Raw genomic sequence first — 22698 nt, 5'->3', positions numbered from 1 at the left:
CATTCGACATGCTTTTCATATGATTTTGGATTTTAAGTTATACGTGAAGGTTGTTGAGAGTTTGAATTATTATTATATTTTGGGACCAGGATGAGGTTCTGGTTCTCATGATGATGGAGTCAGGCAGGAGATGTTCAACAGATCTGCTATTCTACTTATCATAACTCCACCATGTTTGGGCTCATTAGATTTGGGCTGATGAGCACCATCGATCTAGATGAGGTCCAAGGTCTCATGATGGAGTCAGGAGGTGGTCAACAGAACTGCTATTCTCCTCATCATAACCCCATCATATTTGGGCTCATTAGATTTGGGCTGACGAGCACCATCGAACTAGATGAGGTCCAAGGTCTCATGATGGAGTCAGGAGGTGGTCAACAGAACTGCTATTCTCCTCATCATAACCCCATCATGTTTGGGCTCATTAGATTTGGGCTGACGAGCACCATCGAACTAGATGAGGTCCAGGGTCTCATGATGGAGTCAGGAGGTGGTCAACAGAACTGCTATTCTCCTCATCATAACCCCATCATGTTTGGGCTCATTAGATTTGGGCTGACGAGCACCATCGAACTAGATGAGGTCCAAGGTCTCATGATGGAGTCAGGAGGTGGTCAACAGAACTGCTATTCTCCTCATCATAACCCCATCATGTTTGGGCTCATTAGATTTGGGCTGACGAGCACCATCGAACTAGATTAGGTCCAGGGTCTCATGATGGAGTCAGGAGGTGGCCAACAGAACTGCTATTCTCCTCATCATAATCCCATCATGTTCGGGCTCATTAGATTTGGGCTGACGAGCACCATCGAACTAGACGAGGTCCAAGTTCTCATGATGGAGTCAGGAGGTGGTCAACAGAACTGCTATTCTCCTCATCATAACCCCATCATGTTTGGGCTCATTATAAATATGTGGAAGGTCGTTAATAATAATAAATGTTTTATTAGGGTACCCCTACATGTAAAGAGGGGGCAGATATTTTTTTTCATTTCAACCCCAACGTGTGATATATTGTTAGATAGGTATTTAAAAATGAATTAGGTTTTACTAAGATCGATTTTTGATAATTTTCATATTTTCGGAAATAATCGCTATAACTTTTGAACCATATGTTTAAAAATATGAAAAAAATCACAAAAGTAGAACTTTACAAAGACTTTCTTTGAAAATTTGTTTTGAACTTTATAGGTTAGTTTTTGAGAAAAATACGGAAAACTACGGAACCCTACACTGAGCGTGGCCCGACACGCTTTTGGCCGGTTTTTATTTTATTTTAATACTTTTCTGTGCTATTCATACATAGCCACCCTAGGGGATTCAGTATTGACAGCTTCTTTTTTTTCTTTCTGCATATATTTGTTTCCGCTTTTAAGTTTATTGTAAATAAGACTGCTTGCACTTACATTGAGATTATAATTACATAATGCTATTAAATTAAATCTAATGAAGCGTTGTTTTATTTCCTAAATCTCAAAACCCTTTAAATCGAATATGTATAGTAATGAGCAAAAATTTTACCGCAGGCTTTCCAAACCGACGATGCTTGATCAGCTACTTTTAGAACGAACATGTACACCGTGTCCAATAAGTCCGAATACTCACATTTTACCTCAGTTCTAAAGATTAGGGATCACAAGCCATCAAATTCTTATTTAAACTGAAGAGTATATTCCTTTTAATAAAATACAAGCACAAAGTTCATGAAATTTCCGAAGTGTCTAAGAAAAACAAAGAGGTAAAGTGCCAACAAAATACTTGCTCGGCACGCAGGTGACGAGTTATTTTTTATAAGCAGAATCTGTATGTGATAAAACAGACGCCACGTGTCCAAAATAAACTATTATGGGTACCGAGGATAGATAACGTTCCGGGCAACTAGAAAAATGTGCCTAGGTTCCAGAGCTCACCATCGGCCCAGGTGTGGGATGCAGTATGTAAGCGAGGTAAACTACCTTCAGTACTTACAGATAAAAGCGTTAAAATCAACGTTTTTTTCTTTAAAACCAAGGTTTTGGAGAAAAAAATGCCTTAAAGTTAAAGAGGATGCTTGGGAATGAGTATCATGTGTCCCAACAAGACACACCTCCAGCACATTCGGCAAATGGTATTCTAGCGTAGTTTCAGACTAATTTGGCAGTTTTTTATCCGAAACATGAGTGGCCACCCAGGCCTCCAGGTTTAGGCGTATTAGACTACTTTGTATGGTCATACATGCTTTGAAGACTAAATTTTTATAAAATCATAAACCTAGATCATTTCAAAAAGATTATTGAGAGTATTTGGGATGAAATGTGAAGAAAACGGTGCGTGCCGCGTGTGATCCGTTTGAGAAGCGTTTGAGGCTGGTAAACAAGTTAATGCTGGAGTTATTCCAAAACATTTGTTGTGAATGTAGTAAATAAGAGTGCCATTCATAAAAGATAATAATAATGTAGTAACTATTTGTTCATTTTGTTTTATTGGCTATTTGTGCTGTATTCAAACTTATTGGACACGGTGTACATATTTTGATTTTCACCCTTTAAAACGTTTTGCAAATTTGGTCACGTCATGCACAGTTAAACTGTGGAATGAATTGTCGCCAGCGGTATTTCCGGACCAATGCGACCATCAAACCTTCAAGAAAAGAGCGTACATCCATCTTAAAGGCCGGCAACGCACCTCCAACACTTCTGGTGCTTCTGGTGTCCATGGGCGGCAGTGATCGCTTACCATCAGGCAGCCTATCTGCTCGTTTGCCTCCTATCCCATAAAAAAACGTTTAATATTTTTTAAGAAAAAAAAAACCGCCGCCTTTCGGGTTGTGGTGAAAGCTACTTGCGAATGTTGGATTATGTAAAAATGTGTAGGTATTTTTTAAAACTGCTTTTAATGCTTTAATTATTTGATGGCAACACAAATCAATATACGTATAACGCTAAGATTTGAGAGTTTCTCAATTCCTCATGAATCCGATTGTAAGAAATCGAAGCTTGACAAACTTTGACTTGAAAACTCAATAATTATGCTTAACAAACATAACTAAATAAATGTCACTGTTCTGAACTTAAATGCATGCTTTTCTTACAAAAATACCAAAGTTACTATGAGTGTGCCGTTCAGATTTGAGGAGTTCGGTTCTGACCATCATCAGCAGTTCCACTGCACCAAATGTCACTGTTCCGGACGTAAGTGCATGCTGTTCTTATAAAAATACCAAAGTCACTATAAGCGTGCCGTTCAGATTTGAAGAGTTTGGTTCTGAGTGTTCTGACCATCATCAGCAGTTCCACTGCACCAAATATCACTGTTCTGGACTGGACGTAAGTGCATGATGTTCTTATAAGAATACCAAAGTCACTATAAGTGTTCCGTTCAGATTTGAGAAGATCGGTTCTGATCTGACCATCATCAGCAGTTCCACTGCACCAAATGTCACTGTTCTGGACGAAAGTGCATGCTGTTCTTATAAAAATACCAAAGTAACTATAAGCGTGCCGTTCAGATTTGAGAAGTTCCGTTCTGGCCATCATCAGCAGTTCCACTGCACCAAATGTCACTGTTCCGTACCTAAATGCATGCTGTTCCTTTAAAAACACAAAAATCACCATACGTATGCCTTTCAGATTCGAGGAGTTCCTCGATTACTCCAGGATCCCATCATCAGAACTGGGTTCTGAGAAAATGGGACCAATCTGTATTCATATACATTCAATATTTTTTTTTAATCGGTCCAGTAACAACGGAGATATCGAGGAACAAACATAAAAAAATTAAAAAAATAAATAAACATACAGACGAATTGAGAACCTCGCCTCAAATCTCTCAGATTTGAGGCGACGGTTAAAAAGTGACACATCATGAGCAGTTCCAATGCACCAAATGTCACTGTTCTGGACGTAAGTGCATGCTGTTCTTATAAAAATATGAAAGTCAGTATAACTGTGATAATTTCCGAAAATATTAATATTATCAAAAAACGATCTTAGTAAACCCTTATTCATTTTTAAATACCTATTTAAAAATATATCACACGTTGGGGTTGGAATGAAAAAAAAAATCAGCCCCCACTTTACACTTTACACTAATAAAACATTTTTTTCCATTTTTCATTTTTGCACTTTATTGACGTGATTGATATACATATTGTTACTAAATTTCAGCTTTCTAGTGCTTACGGTTACTGAGATTATCCGCGGACGGACGGACGGACGGACGGACGGACGGATGGACAGACAGACATGGCGAAACTATAAGAGTTCCTAGTTGACTACGGAACCCTAAAAAACAGAAATCACTATTAAACTATTCTCTAATTTCAAGTTCCTAACTAAAATTTTCCTAATAAAAAAAAAAACAAATTGATCCCGCTACAAACTTTCACCCCCTTTTTCCCTCTACTAGGGGTGTAAATTTTCATAATCGATTCTTATCTCTTCGAAATTTTGTTAATGCAATCTATACAAATTTCGACTTTCTAGCTTTCGTAGTTTCGGCTCAGCGGTGTTGGTTGTTGAATCAATCAATTAGGAAACCTGAATTTATATATGTACATGTAGACTAATACTATACTTTTACTACATTCATATACCTTATTTACTACTACCATACCATGAATATGAAATTAAATAAAGAGTCCCCATATAAAATTGAAAATTATGTTATTAGCAATTTAATTCAAAACTATCAAGATTATTCGTGTCTGCGTTGAAACGCGCGTTGAGTTGCCGGTGCTCGCGTACCGAGCGCCAACGCCATCTATCGATGGCCGTTTCGTGAAATTGATGAGCGCTCTAAGGAGTAAGGGGTCTTAAGTGAAAGCAAAGTTTTGCATTTATGACACTCACTCAACTCACTCATGATCATCAGAATAAAACTAGTACTTCCCATGTACTCAGAACCTGAAATTTGGTACAAAGTTAGAGTGTAATGGCCACGTAAAAGGAAAACTATAAAAACTAGGATAATCGAAGATCTGCAGGTGACTCTGATTAGAAAACACAAGAGCCCAACCAAACTATTAATAATAAAATTCAACTTGGGGGCCACTTCATTTATTGCCCACGTTTCTACAAAAAGAAGTGAAATCCCACCAAAAACATTCTGTAAAAAGTCTCGATGCAGCTGCTTGTTTATCTCTAAAAAGTAATGAAATCTAAACAAAGTCGTTCCAAGTCTAAGGTTCCTTACTGCGATTTCTTTATTAATTATTATACGAGTAGTTAATGTTGTGTTACTTGGCCGTTTCAGAGAGTCTCAGAGGACGCTAAATGAGGGCAAATTTTCAAATATAATTTTTAAGCGGTGTATTTCATTGAGAACTATAATTTTCAAACATTTATGTAAACAACAGTACCTAGCATCAAAAACCATTTAAGATTTTTTTTAAATACTTCTACATTTATACTTGTAAATATTAAATATATGAACTTTTTGGATATGGAGAAAGCCCTTCTTAATTGGTGATTAATCGATTACACATAAACATAACAGAGTGTTGTGATTTTACTATTCAATTCAACTTTATTTTTTAATTTGAAAAGGAAAACTACTGGTCGTTGTCTTTTGATTTAATATTTATGTTTCAATTTTTGAAAAAATATGAATAATAATGATCCGCACATGCTCTGATCACAAACGAGTTACATTTGTAATTATAACTTTTTATAATTTTACGATAAGGGAGCAGTAACTAAAAATAAGTTTACTTAACAACTATACTGAAATATTTTCTCTTATAAGTCAATATTGTGATTTTGTGCGACTCCTTCTTATCCGTGAAGCATTTAAAACATTAAATATAATTCACACTCGCCCGCAGTACGAAGCGAACACCACAAATGTAACTATTCCCTTCGAATCACTCCACTGTCTGATTACCGCCACTGATATTGAAACTGAAATATTGCTCACTTCGGAACTAAAATGACACAAGAATAGGTTCGCTTTAGGTGGATGTTTCGTTTTTGGATTTGGCGAAAAGTTTTACATTATTTAGTAGTTACGAGACAGTGACAACGCTTGTTGGACTTGTTTTAGTAAGTTTAATTGACACTTATCGGTGTCGCTTATTCATCTAGTTAAGTAGAGTATTTTATTAGTACATTACTACAGAGGCCGGGACAAAGAGGGTTGCCGGCCGAAGACATATAGACGGCCGAGCGAAGCGAGGCCGGATAGGTCTGAGGCGGGCAACCCCATTTCCCGCCGAGGTATGTATAGTGCTTTTCTCAAACATGGTATGAAATAAATAAAGTCTACTGAAAATAGTCACTTTGGATGGCTGTATCTCCTAAACTGTGCGTCGTAGCGCAAAAATAATCGAATTTTCGTTCCCCTTTGACACCCCGTATACGCTTATAAAAAAACAAAAAGTTAAAAAAAATTTAAAAAAAAAACGAAAAATTTTTTTTTGTATGAAAACGCACCCAAAATCAAATATTTCCTAGGGCCCTTACCAGTTGCAGTCGGCACGTCTATAAAGCCCCTTATAGTTTTTTTTTTAATTGGCTAAAAACAATCACAATTATCTGTGTTTGGAAATTAAAAAAGAAGACTTTGCCGGCCTTGGCCTGCAAAGTTTGTATGAAATTCCATTATCTATCAATCGTCCTAGCCGCACCTGCAACGTCATACTTCGCTGCCAATTATAAGGCACATAACATCAATATTTCATACCATGTTTGAGAAAAATATTTTACATAATGATGGAGACATGGACACTTTCATATTCATATTATTTTTTACACATCATTATATTCCCTGCGCCAATGACCTTCGATTTGAATCCATTGATATTATGACAGTTTCTAAAGCTTATCATACTAACAGCATCGTATTTAAACAAAATAGTATCTCATAATTACTTCAAAGCTCATTGTTTCTGTGATATTTAGCATCAAAATTGATCAATTTTAGGGTCAAAAACTGTTTTTTTTGGTCATAACTTTTGTTTTAATTAATTTAAAATTAAATTTCTCTTGATTTTTTCAAAAAGCCAAAGGTAAATCCAAACATGTCGATTTCATGTATGTAACACCCTTCACTAAAATCAAATTTCGACAAGTGATTTTATTAGACCATGTTTAAAAAATTCGTAAAAAATAAGTGTTAATTTTATTCAAAATATGTCTCTTACGAATAAATAGAGATAACAGATTGAAGAACAGATGGCCTTTGGTCTTATAATTCTATCTGTAGTGCAAATTTAGGAAATTTCAATTCAAAACTGGTCAAAAATCGATGAAAACCGTGTGGAGCCCCTTAAAAGTAGCATCTGTATTATTTGCGTTTCTAAATCCTTTTCAAATCGTAGATAACAGGGAATTTAGGTACCTTTCATCATATCATTTTATCTACATTAATGTTGATGACAAGATGTCATACACAGGAATTTCTCATTGAAGTCACCCAGGCTACAATATGAAATTGGTGGTGTCGCGAATTGTGGAAGGAATATTTTGACGAAAGGTCTCAGGATAAGAGGATCTGGTATGGGACCATTCAGCCACAACCATTTCTTTCCCCATAGATGCAATGTTGTCGACATTGCGTAACTGACTTCAGGGTTAAACTTTTGAACTAATTCCGATGGAAATTTGTAACGAGACAGTATGATGTCGGTTGGTTCAGAAAGGAAAGACCTGATCATATTTTCATGACACTCCACACAAGCTCAAAGCCAGCAAGTACCTACTCTTTCAATTTGTATTTTATCATGTTAGAAACAACGAGAATACTCACTTAAGTAAATACCCAAACAAAATAATCGAATAGATGCCAATGATTAAATTTAGATACACATTCCCATTTGATTATTTACTTAGGTCTGTTAGTATTGATTGTTATTATTTATTTAGGCAAAGTACCTCGGTTTCCGAATTGTTTCACAAACCGCTTCGCGCCAGTCCAAACTCAATACGAATGTAATTTATTCTGTAAACAGAGTGGTTTTCCAGTGGCGAACTTGGCTTCAGGAAATTGGACTGTCGTTTAGAGGGTACACAAGCGGAGTGTGATTTGAAATCGATATAATTTGAGTTAAATTACGACCAGGTAATTATGTAATTTTCATTCGTATTAGGGGTAACATGAATGTACACTTGTACAGTATCTACGCTACGTACCTATACATGGTGCTAATTTACCGCACTAGCGCGATAATTAACACACATTACATACTCGTACAGTCACCGGCATAAATAAGTGATGATTTCTGTACCTTATCGCTTTATATCGTTTGACAATTTCGTACGACATTTCAAACAAGACGTTAATGTGACAAGGTCTAGAAATCATTACATATTTGTGTCGCTTAACTTCAAACTCAGGTAAATCCATTCTGCTATAAGGTTGATTCTTTTTTAGATTATATATATTTTTATACATAATCAACTTTAAAGCAGAACGGATTTACCCGAGTTTGAAGTTAAGCGACACATTTATGTCGGTGACTGTACATCAAGATCTCGAAAATTTAAAGTGATTTATGTACTCTGTTGTACTACTTACATTGTGAATGTGGGAACAGGTAATTCGTAAATCGTATTGATTTATTAATCGTTTATTATTACTGCTTTAAATATCAAAAGAAATATAAAAAAGGTAATCCTGCGGTCTCAAGCACGAGCCAGGCAAGGCAATGAGAGAATTTACTTGGTATTAAATAAGCACTTAAGTACCTACTAGGTACCTACCGACCAGCACCGGCTGGTCCATACAAGCCGATTCCCACCGGCATGCCTAAAATTGATTACTAATAAAGTACCTAATGTTAAGGTACGAGTAGGTTTCTTTTGAGCTCAGTGTTGCCTAGCAGAAATTTTCACCAGCCACCACTGCTACCTACTTATAGTAAACTATTTAATATGAGTAATATTAGCGTGGTAATTAATTTACCTGTATATAATAGATAATTGTAGATATGTACGATACGACTATAACCCATTAATTACGCACCTACATAGTAAATATATGCACAGCTGTGTTTATTAACATGTTACTATTAGGTATTTCCGTTGCACAATAGAGCAAAGCAAATGTGCGGCAGTGTCAGTTTCCAGTTTCCTAGTAACAGTTTGTTCAACATGCAAGTTATAGTTGCATGGTGTAAGCTGTCACGTTCGCCTGGCATCTCTCCCGCAAACAAACTTGCGTGCTGGTCAAGCGCGTTCCACAACTCGCTACGGAGTTCCGTAAATACAGCCGTCTGGCGGAGTTCGTAGATCAGTAGCTTATAACCTATAACCACAAAATAAAATTTTTGAAAAAAACCCCGACTGCGACATAGTAGACCGATTTTCATGAAACATGGAAGAACACTCCCGACTAACTCAGCTGTCAGACAAAAAAAATCTAAATCGGTTCATCCGTTCGGGAGCTACGATGCCACAGACAGACACACACACAGACAGACAGACAAACAGACAGACAGACAGACAGACACGTCAAACTTATAACACCCCGTCGTTTTTGCGTCGGGGGTTAATAAATAAGAAATTTGATAAATTTTTAGTGGTTTTGATACGAATTTGATGATTAGCTTGGTTATTGGTCACATACAAGACACTTGCTTGCTTTCGTATGCACCTTTCGTTAACTAATAAAGAAAATCGATAGCGTATAAATGCGGCGTTCCGTGCCTAAAGGGCTATGGTTCATCCGATCGGAGTTCTGTAATTATACTTATTTATTATACTGTAAACGCTGTTGTACTTCTCAATAAAATAGAATGTAAATAGTTTTCGTTCTGTATATGTGTTTATTTCATGATGCGCATACATGTTATGGGTGGCATTCTAAGTTAAAACCTATGTGTATATTGTTTCAATGTTTTAATTGAGATCACTTACTTGCTAATTTAGTCATTGCTATTTTTATGACGCGTATAGTTAATTAAGAATATTGCTTTATTTATTTATTCACCCATCATTTTGACATTTTGTATTCCTTTGTAAATAATATACCTATGTACCTAATTGTAAAACTGACGATGTATAATTAACACAAATAAATGAATATGAATATGCATATGAATATATATTATTTTATTTCATGTTGTAAATGTCGGCTGTTTCGTGTGCCTAATAAATAAATATAAAAATGTGCAATAAGATACGAATTTCTCTTGGAATTAAAATGAAAACGTCTTTCTTGCACTTGAAGCATAAGAGTGATGGAAAGACACAAATAGTAGGTACTTTGCCATCGTATTTTCTGGTAGACGCATTATGTGCTTTTAAGACACGCGTTTCTCACTTTTTAGAAAGTGCAAGCCATCCACAACGTATTGCCAATCGCCCTGAGTAACGCTAAAAATACTATCGCAACACAAGCAACTCAGGGAAATTGAATACCACGAGCCGAAGTCACGCCCGCGATATTGAAAATTGGATCGTGACCCGCGTTGTGGACTTTCGGAAGCCAAGCTCTCTTAGAAATATATACAGAATCAAGGAATAATGTGCACAAATGCTATTATATCTTAAAGGCCAGATACATTTTTAAGAAGTTAACTGGTATCAGGCCGGAGTTTTCAGCATTTCGTTATGTGGGAAGCATTATGTCAAAGCACCTATCATCTGTCAAGCATTGTCCTCGGCCCAATCTACCGTGAGGTTTCTTTTATAGAGAGAGTTTGAATCAATTTTTATATTAAAGGAAAAAATGGAAAAACTTACGCTTCCGGCGGGACTTGAACCCGTGCGGGTGCCAGCAGCAGTTTGCGAGGTCCGGCGTGGCTTCCGTAGCTCAATTGGTAAGAGCATTGCACGGATTGCAAAAATGGTGCGGGTTCAAGTCCCGCCGGAAGCGTAAATTTTTCCACGACGTTTCTGCTTAATAAAAATTAGTTTGAATCAAATTTAAGGAATGCCTTTAAGTCTCGAACTTCTACGAGTATTAAATAGGTATTTCTCTACACCATATCGTTTTATGCATAACTGGACTATATGTCAATGTAGGGAACAAATCAAATTATTTTATGAAATATTTTTTTTATTTGTTTTCTTAAGTAGTAACACTACTGTATATAACTTATAAACTGAAATAGATACCATACACTAAAGAAAAAGCGATCAAGCCCACTGTGTAACACATAATATATGTGTTAATTACCATAATCCATAGTATTATTTATAGTTATCCTATTTTGCTGCGATTTGATTAAGAAGCATAGGGTTTCAGAATCGACATAACTAATGCAGTGCAGTAATTTTTACGAAAGCTTCATATGCCAACTTAAGAGACGTTGTCATTTATGAAATATTATAGAGATGGTGCTCAGTGCTATAAGGGTTATCTTATCTCAAGGCAACCATGCCTATGTCCGGAACTCATCAAAGAGTTTAATAAATAAATAAAATAAATAAATAAATAAATATTGGGGACACCTTACACAGATCAACTTAGCCCCAAACTAAGCAAAGCTTGTACTATGGGTGCTAAGCGACGATATACATACTTAAATAGATAAATACATACTTATATACATAGAAAACATCCATGACTCAGGAACAAATATCAGTGCTCATCACACAAATAAATGCCCTTACCGGGATTCGAACCCAGGACCGCGGCTTAATCTCCCATAATCCCGCAGTTATGCCCATGACCTTATTCGCAACTAATAATCCGCCGTCCTAATTACTTAAGTACAAGACGCCGTTCACTTTAACTATTCAGATTGCAGCAATTTTCCCGGACACTAATTGCATGAATAATTCCCGGGACGAACAAACATCGGGAGACGTTCGTAATCCCTGCAGGGCCACAGATTCCCTTAACTTTGTCTAAACGTCAGTTATCTTCGAATTATTCAGCAGCTGCTATGCCGCGGGAACTATAGGCCACGGACTGAACGCACGCGGCGCGGCAAGCGGCTGCCGCAGTTAAGCGAAAAATTATAATTTAGGTTTGACTTAAATCCTTATATTTTGTTCGTGCTTCGCGCCAATACGGGAGAGCGATGAAGTGATATACTTAGTTACGATAAGCTACGGAGCGTGAATAGCGTGATCGATTTGCAACTTGTCTAATGGTCCAAATTTTGACTATGGATGTATTGGATGTGTTTTAATCAGATAGTTTACAGAGTACTTACAACTACATACCTAATGTGTGTACTTATATTCAAGGAAAATGGAAATAATAAAAATATTGCTTCTCCGCTCCTCTCTAAAAATATCGCAACCTTACTTTAACCACACTAGGTACTCGTACTCGTATCTTAACACAAAATGAACTTAAACGGCTAGAATGAAATGCTACATTGTTTTAACAATTGAAGACTCCCCCGAGAACGATATTTCACCCTACAATGTTGTTGTTTAATTTTACTAGGAATCTCGCGTTTACTGATACTATGCTTGGTTTATAGGTATTTCAACTTACTTAATTGTAAAAAATACTACTGCGACTTATCGCGTACCTATTTGCATTGACTGGTCGATGGTATTCATACATAGAAGCTAACGTTAAATTGCAATTTATTTTTGTACATGTTTTAATTAAATACAAATGCCATGAAAATAAGTCATCCGAGATTAATGCACCACAGCGGTATCCAAAAACGAAAAAATACATCTGTATATTGTTAATTGTACGCGTAGGTATCTATGCATACCTACTGTGTATGTTTATAATGTTCATATCACCATTTCGCTCACAAAACGAACCCGTTCTTAGATAGTTAGACTCGCCACTGTATGACCGAAGTTTACGATGAAGTTTCAGTTTAAATTAGGTTTATGTTTTTAATTCAACTCAAAACTGTGCCTTATGAGATGAGCATGATTCCAGAAAGATGCCTAGGATTCACCACTAGGTAGCTTAAAGCCAATAAGGTAGATTATAATGAAATCCTACATATTTTCTAATATCTGCGGGTATAAAAGTCAGATTGCTTGTACATTTTTTTAATAAACGGAAATGTACGTGCACAAAGTTTAGTAGGGTTGGTAACTTTGAAAACTTATTATTTAACAAATGTACGCAGGCAGCTGCGATATAAAAGGTAGGTATTACCACAGTATAATAAAGAGTACTATCGTACAGTATGGCCACTCCCGCTCCCCGCTGAAAGTGCCGCCTACCCTCTCTCGGTTACCTCACAGTTACCGCCTGTCAAAAACGCGAACTGTCGACCTGTCATATCTCACTCATACAAGCATGGTACGCGTTCACCTACACGAGCTTAGAATGTGTGCTAAGAACGCGCCTCTTTCATATATTTGATCGCCAGTGTCCGAGGTGTGGTATTACAATGATGCAATGTAACAAGCCATATTCTTTAAGGTTTTTAGTCATTTAGATACCTAGAAGTGTTAAACTGTAATCTTATTCAATATTTTTTATAAATTTTACAGCGTGACAGTTTCGTTTTCCTTCAACCCCTATTTGCCAAGAGTGGCACTGAAACCTGAGTAGTTTCATGTGCTCTGCCTACCCCTTCATGGGACACAGGCGTAATTGTATGTATGTATGTATGTATTTTACAGCGTTTTCCTAAGATCGGCGATCAGCGAGCTTTCGGCGAGCTCGTGAGATCCTGGGACATTGACATGATTTCTTATACAGAGTGGGGCCTGTAACCAAGGTGAAGAATTGAACTGTAGGCTATTCTCCTTATACTGATCAACATTTGTTCGGCGACTTTTAAAAATAACTTGTATTTTGATTTTTATTACCCTTGAAAGTTTTTTCTAAGAGGTAATGTATTGCGAATTCTGTTAAGTCTAAAGTGTGACAGACAACGTCAATGACAACAATAATGGCGTACATTGAAGCTAATATTTATTTTGTATGAAAAATTAAAAATTTAAAGACTTCATAATTTTTAAAAGTCACTGAACAAATGTTGATCAGTACAAGGAGAATAGCCTACAGTTCAATTCTTCACCTTGGTTACAGGCCCCACTCTGTATAGCCTGGATAAAGAGTAGACATAAAGTAGCAACATTTAAAGCAACAATAGTTATTTGTTATACAAGGGGGCAAAGTTGTATTTTAACGCCGAGTGCGGAATTGAAAAACAAGCAAGTGAAAGGATTCTATAGTTGAACCACGAGCGAAGCGAGTGGTTCGAGAATAGAATCCTGAACTTGCGAGATTTTTAACACACGAGAAGTAAAATACATTTGCACCCGAGTGTAACACAAAATTTTTCCCCTCACTATAGCGAGGAAACTACCACGCAAAAAATGCGTTTATCACTGCTTCCAGTAGTTTCACAGGTGGTAAATCATCTTTATTACTAGATTCACATACTTTTGTCAATTTTAAAGCAGTTAATTTGATTTTATTCAAGGTCAAATTACTTTATTCACTAGTGGATAAAGTGCGTTTTTACCCGCTGGTATTAAAGGACAAAACACGTATTTCCGAGCTAGTGAGGGGAAAATTATATTAGAGGTACATTGATTTAAAGTAGATGGCACTTACACTGCAATGTAGGCATTTTTTTTTTCCTGATTTTAGGTTAGGTATCTATTTCAATCACCGATGATCGGAGTCTCAAGTAAGGGATTCAAGTTGCTTGCACCCAAAAACTTTAGCACCTCATTTGATCTTTTTAAATTGGAAATTATATAAATTCTAATTTCTAGTTACAGTAGTATGATTTTATAGCAACTTATTACATCGTCATAGAATACAACACGAAATCTCCTCTCTATGAATGCTTTCTTTCAGTAGCGTCATCCCTGCCCCCAAAGAGGGTAGCCTGAGACTATGAGGCTATACGGTATGTAGCTACGATGTGGTAATAAGCCGGATACCGGGTGATAACAACCTCGCAGCGCGGAACATTCGCTAAACGAGCCATTCACAAGAACGCTGAGCGTAGAAACAATATCGTCACTACTTTTTAAAAATCTCGTATCTCACGCTGTTCCTCAAAGTTAAAACGCAGTAAGTCTATAAGCATTCCATACATACTTACTACAATTTTCTTTTCATTGACAGACGAAGGGTTCCGTAGTCAACTAGGAACCCTTATAGTTTCGCCATGTCTGTCTGTCCGTCCGTCCGTCCGTCCGTCCGTCCGTCCGTCCGTCCGTCCGTCCGTCCGCGGATACAAGTTTTTTATTTTTTTCAAAAACGTAGTGACGATATGTTTTACAACTTTTGAACCATATGCATACGATTTCGTAAGTAGTTTTTGAGAAAAATACGAAAAACTACATCCATCCATACTATATGTCTATGGCCGTATTTCACGGCAAAACGAAGCGGCGAATTAACGTGATATTTTAAGTGGAGATAGTTGAAGGGATGGAGAGTAGGCTGCTTTTTGTCTCTTTCTAATGCGAGCGAAGCCGCGGGCAAAAGTTAGTCTATACTAATATTATAAATGGGAAAGTGTGTGTGTCCTTTTGTTTGTCCGTATTTCACGGCAAAACGAAGCGGCGAATTGACGTGATTTTTTAAGTGGAGATAGTTGAAGGGATGGAGAGTAGGCTACTTTTTGTCCCTTTCTAATGCGAGCGAAGCCTCGGGCAAAAGTTAGTCCATACTAATATTATAAATGGGAAAGTGTGTGTGTCTGTTTGTTTGTCCGTCTTTCACGGCAAAACGAAGCGGCGAATTGATGTGATTTTTTAAGTGGAGATAGTTGAAGGGATGGAGAGTGACAGACTTTTTGTCTCTTTAGTTTGCCGCGAGCTAATAATTACAAAAAGCAATTATAATAATTATTAAAAATATTTTAAGGTCTTTGTAAAAAGTACGAAAGTCGTATGCAAAAAGGATTTCCATTTCAAAACTCCTTGATGGTATCTAATGGTACCTAGTGCTATTCTCACTTCTGTCACACCCACTGCATAGTACATTCTTAAGAAAAAATCAAAAGTACGTTGAATCTACATATCTTTTACAAGCCTGTTAATTGTGTCTCACTGCCAAACAAAGGCTTCCCCACTTATTCCATTTGTCCCGGTTTTGAATTACAACTGGTGAGTTTCTCAAAAAGGTCCAAGTACCCCCACTATAGCCGAAGACTCAGTATGTCAATAACTCAATCAAAAATATATCTCCCGAACTCAGAGAAAACAAGACCGGTACAGCCAAGAGTCAAAGGATCAAACGTAATTTCCAATTGGAAATGTAATATCTCACGGGTTATTTGGCCCGCATTCAACACATCCCCGACTTGCACGCAGACTAACTAGGCCACCCAGTAGCTTCGGACGGGTGAGTTGGTATTTCAATTCAATTTGATTTATTTATTTCTGCTCCATGGGATCACATCATAACTATTCCATTAGAACTTAAATTATAATGAATTTAACAAAATTAAACCTGAAATACATAAAAGGTTTAGACACCTGGACACAGCTACGAGTGCAATGACCTTCGAACGGCTGGTTTGATCTGGAGCGAGGCTACAAGGGTCGCTGAAGATAGGAAAGAGTGGCGCGAGCTTGTAAAGGCCCCTTGCACCTCTGGGGTGCCTTAGGACTACATGTGAATCATGTCACAATGGTTCAGCTACTGTCCGCCAACGCCCCGTCCTCAAGAAGACGCCCTGCTGGAACTAGCCCGAGCCCAGGTAAGTAGGTATTTATATGCAACGTTTACTCATTGTAATGTATAAAACACAGTAGCAGTAACAGTAACACACACATGACACTATATCATACTGTTCTACTACACGACGAGTCTTCACTACAGTGTTGATATGATTGGTTTTTAATTGTATTTTGGCTCCAAGACGAGTTGTACCCTTACGTATCTCCAGCTTCATGTAAAAATACTAAAAATTCTTACTGCGCTGTACCGATATTTGTTAGTTAGCGCCGAGTTAAGCCCACCCGCGGGCCCTGTGACAAATTGCGCGGATGCTGGTTTGTCTACCCTTGCTTCATTGAAAAGTTTTAGCCTTAGTACTGATGAGGCTGGAGTCATTCTTATTTATAGAAGACGCTTGTGTAATTTAACACTTTGTTCAATTTATGCGGCAGCATGCATTAACAATTAAATTATGTTTAATACTGTAATATAAATCCTCCATATAAGAATAGGGATAAACTTTATGATTTAACGTATAGGTAGCACTCCACAGCAAAAAACTAAGTGCATCATCATCAACACGCATAACGGCCAGGAACAGCTTAGGGTAAAGGCACCAGTAGTCAGCCTCAAATCGAAAATTCTATTTTCAAAGCCGTCTAATTTGATCTCCAATAGACCGATTTGAATGATTAATGTTTTTACAGTTCAAGTATTTAATTAAGTTTAATTTTTGAAAAGAATAAACTTTAACTTATTGTTTGTTTTTGAAATATTTCGTTTAATATAATAAAAGGGCATCCTTGCCAGTACTCAGCCTCCTGAGCACCAATATACAGCCTACTAAGTATCCAGTTCCCAGCCCTCGGCCGACTAGTGGGTTCTGTGTTCCGTGACCTCAGTACCCAGTGGTCAACCATGGGCTGACTACTGGATATTTTATGTATGTCAAGCAAATATAGTTATAAGTGCATAAATGTTTAAGGGTCATTGATTTATAGACTTACGTACAATTTGAAAAGAAAAAGAAGTCTTAAATCCTATAGTCAGCCGGGGAGGCTGACTTCTGGAATTATGACATATTTCCTTGAACCCAGTGGTCAGCCGCAGGTGGCTGACTATTAGATTTTGTGTAAAAAAGTAGTTTCCAATAACCAGCCTCCTTCAAAATCTGGTTTTCACATACATTTTTATATTTTTTTTACTGTATTCAGATAGTTTAAGTATTAATTAAGTGAAAAAGTTCTTCTTCTTTAACCAATAAATCATAATTTGGCTGCTAACATCTTAGCAAAATACCATGTGACATTATAAAAAAAATGGCGAAAGCACATAATGCTTCATGTCAGAAGACTGCACCTCTTTGAAATTTTTTTTGTGCTTAATTCTTGAAATCAATTGTAAATATTGAGATATTTTACAATTACCATTTAATCATTCTATGATTTTATCTAATTTTGACACGAATTTGACAAAAACTTTGATAATTACAGTCCGAAATGTACAAAAAAGGCTGACCACTAGCGCACGGCTGGGCACTGGTGCTTTTACCCTACACCATACAATAAACATTCTTACTTTGTTCTATACTTTTCACAAATGTGCCGTCACTTTATGAAGCGGGTTTCATAAAAACCTTTAATTTCCATAAACCTGACAGATTGGCCGTAAACCGCGGGTGAAACGTGATAAACAATACTTTCATATAGATCAGAAATACTCATAACAGAAACGTAGCGCGTTTTCAGGGGATTATACGTACAACCATGCTTTCTTACTGGATATAGGGACCTTTAATTTTATCTCTGTTCAAAGATTTTAGTAAGTATTTAATAATTATTTCTTTGGGCTTGAATAACCTAACCATTTTTAAGTCTTAACAAAATCTTACGATGAATAAATTAATATGGAGATGAGTTAATATGCGAATTATTCAATAAATTATAAAATTCTGGCCGATAAGTAGATTAACATATCAACAAAATACTTATACAATGATTTATCAGGAATGCTTAAAAACATCTCAGTAAAACGCTTCTGAACAATTCCCGAAATTCCATGTAAATAACAATAGCTCATACATCAACCATATCGCCTCCCTTCACAGCATCGCTATTTAACCACCTTTATTCTATGAACGACCAACTTACAAAAGTCTCCCGCGACCCTCTTACCCCGTGTAAATGTAACGGTTTCAGCCAAACTCATGTAACTCCAGAGTTCAACATCAACTGGTCGATCGTGGGAAAGATTCCTTTGAGTTTTCAGCAAGAAGTGATAATCAAGAAGAAACTTTGTGCTTAAGGGATAACGTGTGAATTGTTCTGTGTAATGGGTGCTTTAAGATTTATGTGGCATGCAGTACAAAAGACACAAGGAGTTGAGGCTGTGCTAAGATATTATGCTTTTAAGAGAGTAATGGGTTAACGTTGTCAGTTGGATTTGGGCGAAATTAATTTTCTGTGAGATACCTTGGTAATCCTTTCTTTGTATCACATTCTATACAATCTGACAAAGCATCGTCATCAAACATGTGACAATAACAAAATACCTAAACAATAAAAATTACTGAACTTAATAACATCATCAGAAGACAGCAAAAAGGTATTCAATTCAGTTAAGAGTACGTGTAAGTACAACCAACATACCTTTTCACAGCTCTGATCTTACTATGTCTGTATAACGTGAATTAAAACCAGAGGAAAACATGTACACAGAAAATTACCGTTTAAAACAGGATGTGAAACGTGCAGTTTTTAGAGAAGCGTTTGATAATTGTGAAGCCAAACGAATATCGACAGCTAACAATCGCACTATCGTATCTAATCTTTCGATAATTATAAATTTTGAACTGTAATCAGAACTGTCAAGGTTGTTTTTGCAGCTAAAATGTGAAGTTGGATACGAGGTTGATGAAGTACAGTTTATATTCGGAAGGTAGCTAAATGCGCTGTGAATTTGTTGTCAGTTGAAAGATAAGCACGCGCTCTTCCTGAATGCTTGCCTGTTGAAACACAGAGTAGGAGCAAATCAGAAACTGTCACAGGTAGATTTATGATAAACTTTGTATCGCTAGATCAAGCAAACGTATCTATTTAGCGTGTCAATTGAACTCAATAAAATCCTCTGAGTTGTCCGTCTTTAAGTTGAAGTCAACAAAAACATTAAAAATGCCTTTTTACGTGATATTTAATTGCAACAACACAAAAATTATGAACACTCAAGGGCCTGAGACATATTTAAAATCACAGGCAAGTAACTTCAGTACAAAATACGACACGCTCGGTAGATAGATAGATAGATAGATTTCATTTATTCACAAGAATATATGGTACATAAGATGTTACAAATGAAGATACAGAGCCTTAATACATTCGGCCGTTAGGCATGTGAAAATTGGTGTAGGCATAGCCTGCTTATTCTATTTCTTATGAAGTACAGTTAAATTTTGATTACTCAAATCAATTCATGTATCCTTACCAATCTTGTACTCTCATGAGAAACTATTTCATGGAACACTATTTGGGAAAAAAAGTGTAGTTTGTTATAAACACACACTAATGTCTGTTGACATAATAATAACATACTAGCATAAAGCTCGTAATCAATCACAAATCACTGCACTCACTAATATCTGCCTCTCATTGGAGGGCTTCTAGTGCATGCCTATATTATATTACTATTGATACTTATAATTATTATGTCATTCAATCATATTTATTAAAGAGCAGTTTCCTTGTCCTAGTATTACCTACATTATTCATTACTTACTATCTTAAATAAAATTACATTAACAAAGTATCGCTGAAAAAAGTATCTATTCTGTAATATGTTTTATTAATGAGCTCAGCCTTTAATTTTCTTTTGAATAGATTAAGGTGAAACTCTTTCAACTGCTCTGGTAAGTGGTTATATACTTTAGAGGCCGTATGGTACTTTAGAGGTAGTATTACCTAGTATGCTGTTTCGCAAAAGCGCAGTTTTTCCAGCTATTGGGTTAATTTTGTACTTGAAACGCCTGTTCCTAGAGTTTTCTGAAACTAGTGGGCACAAATCAGGGTTTGATTTGACAAAAACTGACATTTCATAAACGTAAAAGCAGCCAGCTTGACATTATGTTTAGATCCTTAAAATATAGTTTACAACTTTCAGTCTGTTTTAGTCCACAGATGGCACGTACACATTTTTTTTGAGCACCTAATACTAGTTTTTTGTTTGTAGAGTTTCCCCATAATATTAAGCCATAACGAAGTATTGATTCTACATATCCATGATAGGCGGTCCCTAAACAAATAGATGAACTTGTTATTTCTATCTAAATCTAGTTCTGTGTTTTGTATTACCAGGTCAGATAGGGTAAAGCTATTAGGCATAATATTTGTTTTCGAGGTAAGGGCAATTTAGTTTTTTTCCAGTGTTTGTTTTACACGTGACATTATTATAAGTTTAATGAAAAGGTAATCCTAATAACAAATTGGATTATAGAGGTAGAACACTTAATAAGCAAAATACATAGACATGACAGATACTCAATTATAAATAGACATAGTCCAGACGCACAAAAATAATGAAATACATCTATAGACGTGTAAGAAAATAATGAACTGAGACAACACAGCACGAACTATAATATAATATGATAATATCCAATAATGCATGTTTAAATTTCATAACAGGCCTACCCAAAATGAAAATCTGTTGCAATGATAAAACCTTTTTGGTCTCTCTATCACTCTTCCAAATCAGTACGATAGGATAGCGTTTCGTAAACGTCGAACAAACGACTCATCTCAGTTACGCCCGGGAAATGTGTTGACATAATAAATATCATAAAATCACCCCAGGAGCTGTAGCTACTCTATGGCGGCACACCAGCTATCTACATCGCGCTACAGGCGCAGTGTTAAACGTGACGTGACATCTTTGTCGACCGTAATAGGGGGAATACGTCCCTGATGACATCTTCTTACACTTCAACATATCGGAATTCAACATTTGATGAGTTTATTTAGTCGACTGCAATAATAACTGGGTGAACCTTCATATAAAATAGGTCATACTGAGCATCTTTTGGGCAAACTATGAGAGCAATCTTAAAATTAGGGGAACAAATTGCCTAGGTACCAGCAGCGGCTGATCCATACAAGCCGATTCCCACAGGCTTGCCAAAAATTGATTACAAGTAGCTAATGTAAAGGTAGGTTCCTTTTTGCTCAGTGTTACCTAGCAGAAATTTTCACCAGCCGCCACTGCTAGATACTCCATACATTTTGACTGTGTGACATTGATCATTTTCTACGGGAAAGTAAACTTTGTTTTTCGCAATCTCAAGATTGGTCCCATAGTAAAAGTTTCTCAATATAATTATTAATTACATTCAAAACAGTTGAGCTTAAAGATCAGACGCCATCTCATCAAAAACTGTGATAATTTGATCAAATAGGTTAAAAACGATTTACATTGGATCAAAACAGAAATATTGTTCAATTTTTAACCGACTTCAAAAAAAGGAGGAGGTACTCAATTCGACTGAATGTTTTTTTTTTTTATGTATGTTACTCGATATCTCCGAGAATCGTGGACCGATTTTCAAATTTTTTTTTTGATCGAACGGGTATAACCCCTATACGGTCCCATTGGCACCAAGTTGGGGTCTGATGATGGGATCTTGGAGAAATCGAGGGAACTCTTCAAATGTTATAGGCACATGTAATGTTTTTAGTGTATTTTTCAAAGGTACACCAGTATTTACGCCTGATGGTAATAATTTTATGTGGCTGAGCTGATGATGGAAGGTCAACTCCTCAATGGTTAGGAGTTAAAGGATAATTCTTTCACTACTGTACATATATTCGGACTGATACATATAATATCACTAGGAACCACTAAAAATCAACAAATAAATTAACTTTTTAACAAAACATATAATATCTCTAGGAACCACTAAAAATCAACAAATAAAAAAAAATTTAACAAAAAATAAAACCGCCTTCAAAAATAAGCGTGTTACAAAACACAGAGAAACTAAAAAGCCAAAAATAATAAACCTTTGAATTCAGATTTCTTATCGGATTGCAATAATCTAAACATCCAAATTATAAACAAATCAATTATTTTTGGAGTCGGGGCCAGCCTGCGTATGGTTGGGTGGGGCAAACAGGAAATAGCAAGGCGACGAACAGGTCTGGTACCGACTACAAAAATAATTGA

The sequence above is a fragment of the Leguminivora glycinivorella genome, chromosome 2 (genome assembly GCF_023078275.1).
Source record: "Leguminivora glycinivorella isolate SPB_JAAS2020 chromosome 2, LegGlyc_1.1, whole genome shotgun sequence".
In the NCBI taxonomy this organism is placed as follows: domain Eukaryota; kingdom Metazoa; phylum Arthropoda; class Insecta; order Lepidoptera; family Tortricidae; genus Leguminivora; species Leguminivora glycinivorella.
This window is presented reverse-complemented; position numbering follows the sequence as displayed.